The sequence below is a fragment of the Pundamilia nyererei genome, unplaced genomic scaffold (assembly GCF_000239375.1).
Source record: "Pundamilia nyererei isolate P.nyererei 1_Seehausen unplaced genomic scaffold, PunNye1.0 scaffold00024, whole genome shotgun sequence".
Lineage (NCBI taxonomy): Eukaryota > Metazoa > Chordata > Actinopteri > Cichliformes > Cichlidae > Pundamilia > Pundamilia nyererei.
In genome coordinates, this window is record NW_005187425.1 from 3,921,762 (window position 1) to 3,933,131 (window position 11,370).

At 37.8% G+C, this 11,370-nt stretch overlaps 1 protein-coding gene across 1 annotated transcript in view; it reads left to right on the forward strand.

Moving 5' to 3' along the window:
• Nucleotides 1–2,440: 2,440 nt before the first annotated feature.
• Nucleotides 2,441–11,370, forward strand: part of LOC102204369 (receptor-type tyrosine-protein phosphatase epsilon-like) — a 23,197-nt gene continuing 14,267 nt past the window's right edge. The window contains exons 1-2 of the mRNA XM_005727447.1: nt 2,441–2,881; nt 8,771–9,002. The gene's annotated coding sequence lies outside the window, so the exon portion shown is untranslated. The remainder of the gene's footprint in view (nt 2,882–8,770; nt 9,003–11,370) is intronic.

Here is an 11,370-nt window from a genome sequence, read left to right on the forward strand (position 1 = left end):
AGTACAAGGACACCGCTTAAGATGTGCAGCTTGGATTTGCCACGGACTGCAAGCAGCATTCCTGTGTTAGGCATGAATGAACGAAATCAACACTGTAACTGAACAATCTAAAGAAATAAAAAGAAACCGTGATGTTAAAGGCTTAAAGTCATGATGTGAAGAAATCGGTTCTTCCCATGGGATGAAAAGAAGTGATGAAGGTCAGGCTGAGGTGTTTTTCGGGACAGAAGTCTATTTGACATGCAGGTGGAAAACATTTTCCTCCCTAAAGGTCTCTTGAGCCTTGAGGAAGTAAATGTACATACAGCATAGTGTCTCATTGTCCACTGGCAAAATGACCTTCGCTAAAAGCCTCGGTCCTGTTCACTGTGAAGGTGCAAACTTTTAGTGATACACCAAACATTTGTCATTGGTTAAAACTTCATGAGAATGAGACAAATAAATTATTTTAAAGTAGCTATATTTAAAGGATCAGTCTTCCTTTTTTTACAAAAAGAAGTGGTTTAAAGTGTTTCCTCTGTGGCAACTAACATCTGGGCGCACAATCCTCATATTTCACACACAGTTCAGCTTGGTTAATGAGCACAGAGCATGACAGCTGGTTCGCTTTCTTTTACTTTCTGTGGAGCGAACCAAAAATATATTATTGTGTGATTAAGTAAATCTGAGTGAATGGGTCATTGTTGCATACACACACAAGCCTTAATGACTCACTAAGCACGGCTCAGCATTAGCAGTGCTCGATGCAGAATTTATAGAGCAACACTGCCCCCAGCTGAATGTGTCATGTGCAACTGGTGTTCAACACATTTCAAAAGGATGGCTGTTGTTTAAATGACACACATATATTCAAAATGCCTTTAAGATGATAATGCATAAAGAACATGAAATCAGAGCTTCTTCAATTCTTTGCAACTTTTGAACTGTCATGATTATTTCAAAAACAGAGTTGCTACTTATTCTCAGTTCAGAAGCTACATTATGTTTGCAAATCCTTCAGAAATAAATGAGTCAGAATTACACAGCAGTTGAATCTTTTTCATTATATTAAGTAATATGTATGTATGAAGTGCATTATTAATAATTATAGATTTGGCCATCTGTGTTGCAAAATGCTTAGTTATAGATTTTTATGTAAACACTAAAGGGTCTTTTTTTATACTGTGCCCACTGTTATAAAGAGAAGTTGTATATTATATGACATATTTTTCTGCAGGCATCCACCCAGAACACTGTTAATTGTCTCAATCCAAGTGAACGTGTCTGTGGCCATTTCCACTTTGGAGGTATGAAGTGGAATCGTTTACAGTGAAATGAACAAAACTAAAATTACGTTTATATAAAACTGGAAAGCACGAGCTAATTTTCTGGAGACACAGATTTTATAACAGGTCTGCAACATAGCTTTCATGTAATTTGTGAGCCAGTCTAAAGTGTTATTGTCAGCCCTCAGTTGACTGTCTACAAGTCTTATTAACACATCAAATGCAGCTTTAAAACCGACAGACAAAGCTCAAAACAAAGATACTCCATAATCATTTATTATTTATCCCACAGCATTAACACATTTATTGACAAAATTCATTTTCCATAGCTTAAGACTTATTATTGTATTAACTGATATACCCTCCACAAGAGGTCAGCAAAGCTGCCCATTTATATTAAATGTTTTCACGTTATGATGCCACGGAGGATTATTCCATTAGAATATCTTTAAGAGGCACATTTTTGTCACAACTAATTCTTATAATGTAGATTTTGTTGATCTTGTTTACACATGCGTATGTATGCGTATACATATTTATGTATACATATGCACGTATGTGTGTATATATGTATGTCTACATATTGGTTTGTTTGTTTTATATGTACAAAAGGTCATTATCATCACCATAATATTCAACAGCCTCTGCATACTTAAAATTTACCTTCAAATCTACGGGTATGAAAGACACTTTACCCAGACGCCCTTCAAATTTTTACCTTGGAGCTCATGAGTCATAATGACTCCCATGCAAATGCCACTTGCTGTGCAGGACTTAATGTTAACGCAATGTGACTGCAAACATTTTCTGAGCAACAGTGGGCTGAAGACAAAGACATATACATTAGGGATGATTCATGCAATATTAATTCGTACACTAACATCTACTTGTAAATACCATGCCCAGTGTACACATAAACCCAATATGATGCATTATTCATGAGTGTTCCATTACTTTATACACAAAACTGAAATAAAGTGTTGGATGACTTGCTAATATGAGAGAAAAACTAAGATGTATAAACTTTTTGTCAGAAATTCGTCGTATCTATAGCATCATATAGCCGAGGTTAATATGTGAAAACATCATAAAGTTAAATAAGGTCACTTCTGAACTCCTAATGTAAAACCCTTAGAAGAATACTAAAGGAAGGCTTTTTGAGCATTCTTTTGAGCAAACATCAACCTAAGATGCCAGCCGTAAAACGTACCATAAGGAAGGAGACAAACTAAGGCCGGCTGAGCATTTATATGCAAAGGCCTGCCCTTTATCCCTCAGTGATGCAGGAATGTGAAGGATGCTGAGCGTCCACCTGATACTGCTCTGCGCCCGGGGGAGGGTCTCCAGTCTCCACTCTGGCTGCCATAATACGGCTCAGCGCATGTAGACAGGCAGGAGGGGGAAGCACATCCTCAGAGAGGTCTGCTGGAAACATGATCATCAGGGGATCCTAAACGCATTCTTCGGATCCTGTCAGATGATTCCACAACTGAGTGCGTTTTGTGCTTTTCTCCAAACGACATAAGCAGAGACCGGCGTCCGGACGAACCGTGCAGAACGACACAAGCCGATATCAGCCGCCGCTACGTGTGAGGCGAGGTCACCGCAGTACCGCGGTAAGATACGCTGAAAAACACAGCGAAACCAGACAGGCTTATTATTATTATTATTTTTAATTCCGTTTGCGTATTTATGCGTAAACACCGACTGTTTACCCTCGGTTATTAAGCAAAGCTTTCCAGCTGCTCCCGGTTGTCAGCGTAGCTTGCGTGCATCCCACTGCCCGTGTGTATCACACTGTCCATCAAGCAAAAATCATAAAAAGCATCTGCAAGAGCAGCAATCCAGAGAGTGGATTGCAGGTCACGGAGACTGGACATTATATTTCTTCGTCATTCCTGGACATTGGCAACATGGACTACAGTAAATGTGGGTTAGTGGAGCAATGCCATGCACCCTGCTACCACCAGGATGCCCCATGTGATTTATATATATTTATAAAATAATTGCTTTTATATTCATTATACGGCGATCTGCATTTTTTTAATCATTTATTTAGATATTTTACGTATAGGTAATTCTTCAGTCACAGTTTTTGTACTTGCAGCAGCTCCCTGCTCTGGACAGAAAATATATATATAAAGGGATGAGTACACATGCAGTAGTAGGCAGGCCTCTAAGCTCCTTTGCAGTTGCACATCATGCTGTAGCTTGATCTGTTTTTGCTATATCGTGTGAGAAGAGAGTAATGTGTCAATTAATTTGTATGTGGCTGTTTTGATGAAAGGACATGCTGTGCTCTGATTTTGAGTTTAAAAAATAACAGTTTAGAAATTAAATAGCTGGTTTTGCTAATTGTGAGCTAATATGAAAATGCTGCAGTAGGAATCAAGAACAAGTGAGCACAGTACGGGCAGGGAGCTTCTATGTAGCTGGTGAAGATGTTTGGATGGTACTGTTTAAATGGGTGAATGAGAGAATGGGGTCTCTATAATTGCATTAAGGAACTCTGATTCAAACGCCTTGTGTTCAAACATGAATTATAAATGCCCCTCATTCACCATAACCTCATTCACAATAACCTAACCTCCTGTTCCATCCCTGATTAAATGGGCCAGTAAAAGCTAATGGGAATTTTGGTATTACCTCACATTCCCCATCTGTTGGGTGAGTATCAAGCTACTTAGCCCACATCTTTTTCACCTTGGGAATACACGAGCTATTGTTAGACACATGTTAATAAAAAAAAGTTAATTTGCAGATGATGACTTTTCAGTATCCTAAGGTAAGAATGGTAGATTCTGGCCTTTTTAAAACAGGTTTGCATAGCTGAAAGTAATGGCCAATGTTAAGTGTTTTGCATGGATGGATGAAACGGATGCCTGGTTATAAAGCTGAACATTAACTGAAGTGGTGAACACTGATATGGCAACTGTATGTGTAGAAAACATGTTATTGTTGAGTGAATATTACAACATCATCCACTTTTCTGTTATTGTTTGCCCAGAGTGACATCCTTGAGGACCAATTCAGTGGTTGCCATATGCTCTCTCAGATGGAATTTGTAAAACCTAATTTGGGGTTTCGCTGGTGTCATGTGATGTGAGACAAGTGCTGAACACCATTGGTGAAGAAAAATAGAGAAAAGGTCTGGAGGGACATAAGGCTAATACATAACAATATATGCACTTTGTTTATTTTAAAATCCTACATACATATGCTATTTAAAGGTGGGCACATATGTCCCCTAAAGTTGATTGTACTTGGTTTGTATCCATAGTTTACAGACTGTCCCATTGTTACACCTTGAGCAGAACATTTTCACCATCTTGGTCATCAAGGGGTAGTCCTGACGACTAAGAAACTGAACAACACTACATGCTTGTATGTTAATGAGTTGGTTATCATACTGAAGAATGCCTTTCTTTAGTCACTTTTTTGGACTTTAGCAATTATAATTTACAAAAACAAACAAACAAAAAAACCCATCATGTTGGATACATTAAGACTTGAAACTAACAGGCAGTTCAAAAGTTCTCCCAGGAAAGCTTTAGCTGAGGTCATAGATTAAAGAAGCTGAGGTTGCTAACCATTGGAAATGATATCATATTTAAGGTACTGTATCAATCTATTATATACAATCTATTATATATTAATGTAGAGAAAACCTGTGATTCATGCAGATATATATATCTATAGTGAAACCAGTGAGGATTTGTGCAAAGCAACCCTTCTATGTTGCCTTACTTAAGTCCAACTTCGTTTTATCTGGCGCTTGTGCAGCTGCATTATTGTTCTCTTATCGAAATGGGCTAACCTTGCTGTTGACATTATATTTTATACTAATAAAAGAAGCTTATATTTCATTCTATGGATTGCATGTGTGCACTTAGCACTTTGAGATGCTTTTTGGACCAATTGGTTGCAAGAGACCTCATAACCTCATAAACCATTACAGTTGTGTGTAGATGACCGCACCTTCTTCACTCATGATTATGATGAAGTGTGTCGAATGACAGTGACTGTCATTCTTACATATGCACTTAAGGCACACCTATACACGTTTATTTATTAAGAAGTCTACATCTTGACAGACCATTTTTAAAACAAAGAAGCCTGCTCAAATTTATCTCATCACTCAAGTCTGTTTTTTGTTTATAGAATTGATATAATCACAGAGTCTGTTTCAAGCTCGGCTACTTGCCATGCTCACTCAGGGTTTCTTAAGTAAACCATGATTTGAGGTGCAGCTTGCTGTGAGAAGAGGAAGTGCTAGCCTTGTCAGTCTGTCTGTTAGTGGGGGAAGAAAGCCATTTTTCACTTTAATGAGACACTGCACTTAAACACAAAGATTGTTTCAGGCAACTCTCATGGTGAGGGAGTCAGAGAATACACCTGCATCAAGCAAATCTAAAGAGAGCCATATTAATTAGGTGAGCAGTTTGGTGGGTCAAAATGAAGCTGAAAACTAAATAAAACAATGTGTCTAGCAATATGCACCGCACGCTCTAAGTTGAGCTTTAAGTATATGATAGCCTAAAGCAGTTTTGCTCTGTTTGCTCACACTTTATGCCACTTGTAGTGGACTCCAGTAAAAGAAGCTAACTCGTTATCCTTGGAGCAGCAGAAGAACGAGTGGCGATGCTGTAATTGCAGTGATTATCATCGCTTGTCCCTGGTTTTACCTATAGTGTGCCCTAGAAGTGTCACTTTCAGTGTCCTCAAACTGCAGGCTGGAGATTACTCTGCTCATTCTCTCATATGGGTGTATAAAAATAATATTTTACAGCTATTTCCCTTGGTATTAATTGCTAATTTCAAAGCACTGGTGTTTGAGGCTCAGGCCATACTGACATGCTCAATGAACAAGTCGTTAAAGGTTTATGGTTAGTGTGAGCAGAGAGGTTATGAAAAGCCTCAAACTCGCTATGCTTTAAATAAACACATAGGAGGCATTCTAACATCCTTTTTCTCTTGCTGCAAAATCAGCGTTTTGTCTTGTCGTCCTGGCAGTTTTTCAGTGGGCAGCCCCACACACAAATGAAATCAAATTTGCAAACAGACAGGCCGTGTGATCTGCCTGAAATCAAATTTTCCAACCGACAACTAGCAAAATACAACCTCAGCTGGCTCTCCACACTAAGCATTATGAATGAAGGTGCCTGCAGACATTATATGCTCTCCGAAGACCTACTTTAAACATGAAATCAAGGAGTCATCATAACAGGGAACCGCATGAGCCTCAGATATCAAAGCCATCAATTTTGTATTAATGGCTTAGGAAAGCAGGATTTGAATAGCATGATCATTTAAAATCGAGAGCATGTGAAAAGCACCCATCATTTTTGAATGGGGATTATAAATATTTTCATCACAGTATAATACTACTACTATTACTACTACTACTACTAATAATAATAATGATGATAATGATAATAATGAACAGATTATTTACTTCAAAACTGCTTAGCTACAGTTCCCAGGGTTGCCTGTTGTGGTATGAATTAATGATTGAATCACACAGTGCTGGGTGATGATGCACTCACATCAAATTTTAATGACGTGCATGTTTCCTCCGTTAGCCAATGGACAGGGCGGCACAGAAAGTGCTTTTGCCTGGAATAAACTGCATGCTCTGAGCATGTCTCGCTTTTCTTTGGACTGAATGTTCAGGGCTGAAAGGACCAAAATACTAAGGCTGAAAAGTTGAAAATGATTGTCTAACTATCTCCGAAGAGACCTTTAAACACATGAAATACAGTATGAATAACTTAGCACATTTCATACATTTTTTATACCTATTATAATTTAACTCAGACTTTTTAACATTCATAATAATATATTACATTGTGAAAAACCCAACATAATTCTTTAGCGTGTATAACTTCAGTATAACACATTACCTATTTTTATCCATCATTAATATCTTTTTTTTTTTTTACCACTGCTTAATAACTACACTTTTCTTAAACCCTCTGAAACAGTATTTTTTATAGATAGACAGCTGGGATTTCTACCAGAAAGCCCCAAGGAGCTCAGCTTCGAGTGTGTTAACCAGGCAGGATAAAATCAAATCTACTAACTGGTTTAAAGTGGCAAAAACATATTACCTGAAATGATCTGTCAGTCTCATTTTAGCTGTATTGTCACCGAATGTCTCCAGAATTGAACTTCTTCTGGAAATGCCAGCCAACAAAATACAGATTTAGGAGTGCTATAAGAACACAGTCTTCTAATTGACATATTATTTACATTTGCCAGTTCTTTCTTTTTAGTAATAAAAATCATTTTAATTTGTCCCAGTGTTTATAGATTTAAAAGTCTGTCCATTTGGGACTTTAAAACAATATAGCACATAATTTAGTGGCATATATAAGGCCTATAGAGCCTTTAAGAAGCACACGCACAAATTTAATATCCTTGGTGGGAAATTAATAAGTTCACTGCAATGACAAACCTGTCAGCTAAAATACTGTTAAGTTACTTTGTGACACTATCTTGTTCGGGAAGTGGTTAATTTGGTATCTGTGTTCCTTGAAAAAAAACAGAAAAACTATGGTGTTTTTCTTGAAGATCTTCCATCTTTATAGACATGCAGTTCAAAACCATTACTGATTACCAAAGTCTCAGATACAAAGGCGTTGCAGTTCTCAGGTCAAAATGCCAGCAGCTGTAAAGCACTTGGAAAACTTGCTCCTACTTCAAGGGGTAAAAGAGGTGTTTTCCAAACCTTGTTCATTTATTTTCCTCACCGCAGCTCAGACGGACTGAGTGAGCTTATCCAGCTGGATAAGGTGACTAATTCATCTCTTCTCCTTGTGCTCTATTAAGCTGCGTTACAGTGGCAAGTGTTAACAATATGCCTTTGTGTCTCACACCTGTGGGCAGTGCAATACCGGTAAAGTAGGAGTGAGTGCGCAAAAAGGCCATGTTTTCTTTCTCTGACTTCAAGACAATAGAATATCATCACTTTTATATCTTTGTGAAAACAGTAAAGAAATAATTCCAACACATTTTGTGTGGTGGTTATTATTGTGTAGGCACATCTGTGGACGGGTACAAGGCCGTGTGTGGTGACAACTTTATTGGACAGTCCTGTTTGTAACCAACACCTTGTTGGAATTGAAGAAGATATGTTTGGTCAGAGATCATTAACGTCTTAACAGTTTTGGTTTGCAGTAGGATGTTATAGAAGAGAGGACTATACAGTATATGAATGCTGGGCATGCACAGTAAAGAGAGCTGCACATACACGTACTCATTCAGCTGATTAAATGCAATGCATATTCATTTTCTCTGGCGTATTTTACAGATGCAAACCCTACTCATTAACCCTGCCTTTTATTGTGCACTCGTGCATTTCTCATGTGTTTGAGTCATCTGTAAAACATGAGTCATAGAAAAGCTACATTCATTATTGCTTCAGAATATAATACAGTACATACTGCATAACAGCAGGATGGTTAATACGTGTCTAACTATTGTATTTTTGCTTTATTTTCCAGGTTTTCTCTTGTGACTTGATCCAAAGCTGAGAGTAACCTCAGGCACTGCCAACGACCTCTGTGATCTCTTGATTCAACACTATTATCGGTGTCTTAAATGATGTGTAGGAGAAGGACTGGGTAGAAAACCCCCATAAAGTCAACAGAGAAAAGGAAAAGGAACTAGGATCACATGGTTGGTATGGACTGACGAGTCAGCTGAAAGCAGATCAGTGTGGCTTTTCTTGGAAGTGTAAGTCTTTTATTGCATCTGACCACAGAGCAGGTCAATTATCTTTTAGAGGATCAATTACAATTCAATTCATTAATGGGAAATAATGAAATGATGACTGTGTCCTCTTTGTAGATGAGACTAATTTAATTTCAAATTGTTTCTCCAAATCGATTCTTTCAGTCATTACTATGCAACAGGCAGGGATTTGAGCTGTAAACATGGTTTAAACATTGAGATAAAGATACAATAGGATTCCCACTGTTAGGTTAAACGTCTTTCTGATAAAAAAAAACAAAACTGTTGTAATATGATGTTTTATAAAATCTGTGACAGGTGTATTTTGAAAAGTTGCATTTAAAGATATGGCAGTGATTTCCCCAAACCTGTGAAGCATCATTCTTTTTACTACCTCTGTATAGTAAGGATGTCTTCCATTATGATTGTTATCTGTGAACCCAGAATCTTGACATTTATCTCCTGCAGCTCAACTCCTCTCCTCCCTCTTCTCATCTCATCTCTTCTTTCATGTCTCCTGCCTCTCTGCTGTCACACTTTACTGACATGTGTTTGTGCTCTCATTCCATCCTTTTCCTTGGCGCTTGACAACGGAAGTGGTGGCTGTTTCTGGTATTCGTTTCTTTCTTTTTTTTGCACTGCCTTTGTTCTTCTGTTCCCTGGAAACCAAAAAAATCTTTTTATCCTTTTTATCCTTTCATGCTGAGCACACAATGTGAATCTGTCTTGGAATCTTTATCGATCTGAGGAAACTGAGACACAATTGGATGTAGCTATCTATTTGGATTTTTTTGTTTTTGTTTATGAACAGTTTTTATATTTCTTTTTTTTTTAAAGTTAAGTTTGCAGTAAATACTATCCATATTCTTTAAATGCTGTGTTGGGCACATATATATAGTCATGCACTGCTCTTCTCTAGCACTGCATCTGGCAAACAGCCATAGATGCCCTCTACACAGTGTCATTGATGGAACATGTTGAATAATTTACAAATGCATGCATTTTTCAAAGCAGTGGTGTTTTCAGTAGCAGTAAGCTTTCAGCAGGGTCAGCTCGGTGTACCTGCTATTTGTTAACCAGACATACATACTGCGTAGTTGTAATATAGAGTGTCAACTGTAGTTAAAAAGTAAATAACCCCAATGAAATAGAAGAAAGTGCTATACTTTGTAAGTGTCCAGAGGCAATGTTGATCTGAATGTCATTTGGGGTGAATAATGCTTAAACGAACCATTTATGAGTGAAATGCCCCAACGTCCTTGACATCAAATACATTTTAGACATTCACATTTTCTTTCATAGTACTAATTACAAATGCCAGCATGCTAGCTATCCTCCAAATGGCAGACTATACATTACAGTTGGTTTTAATTGGATCAGTTGGAGGCATTTGGAGAGTGCTTTGGGAGGCAATGTAAAGGCACTTGCTGTCATTGGTTATTATGTAGTTAACTGTATTTGATAAAAACCTTGAAACCTGTCACAGTATAGCATGTGTAGAGCCCAAATGCAGGAAATGAAGTCAAATGGTATAAAAGAAAAGTGCGGCTTGTATGGCTGTTAAAGTGCCAAAACTAAACTAAGACAAAAGTGGGATCAAAGTAGGAAATGAGGGAGACCTCAGCGAAGATTAATGGATGTAAGGAAGGAGGAAATGCAGAGGTTTGCTGTGACTGATGAAGATGTTAGGGAAAGGGTGAAATAGAGAGAGATGATCTGCTGTGGCGAGCCTGAAAGAGAGCTGCAGATATGTTAATGCTGTCATTTTGGTCATGTTATAGCATGCTGATGTAAGTACAGTCACAGAGGCTTTAGGCTGTTAGCCTTTAACCACACAGTGGCTAGGCAGGTGGTCATGTTAAACTACACAGTAAACTGCATTTACATTAAAAATCAGTTTATCTGCATGCATTTGACATCGACAGTGTGCTGCTGAAATGGACGGCACAGAAATCAAGTGAAAGCAAAGTCGAGTGTTGACTGTACTAAAGAAAAGAAAAGCTGTATGAGCAGAAACAGATGTGTTTGACTAACCGATTTATGCAGATACTGAATCAGGGTTATAGACATGGTTGACGTCAGCAAATTTAAATAGTAGCATTGTATTAAAGACTGTCTGTTAAAACCTGCTGTAAATGCCAGCTCATGTTGAATAGATTACACAGAAATAAACAGCTGAAATCTATTGTTTGTTTCATACTAGTGTATATATGAGAGTATATATACTAAAGTAACAGAGCAAAAACAGTGACCACAGAGGAAGTGCATGAATGAAATGTTCAGTTTCCGTGTGAACACTCAGAAACTGACTTAAAAGATTTGAGAGATACAAGTGGCCTCACAAGTCAGTCTAATTTGTATGTATCTTCTC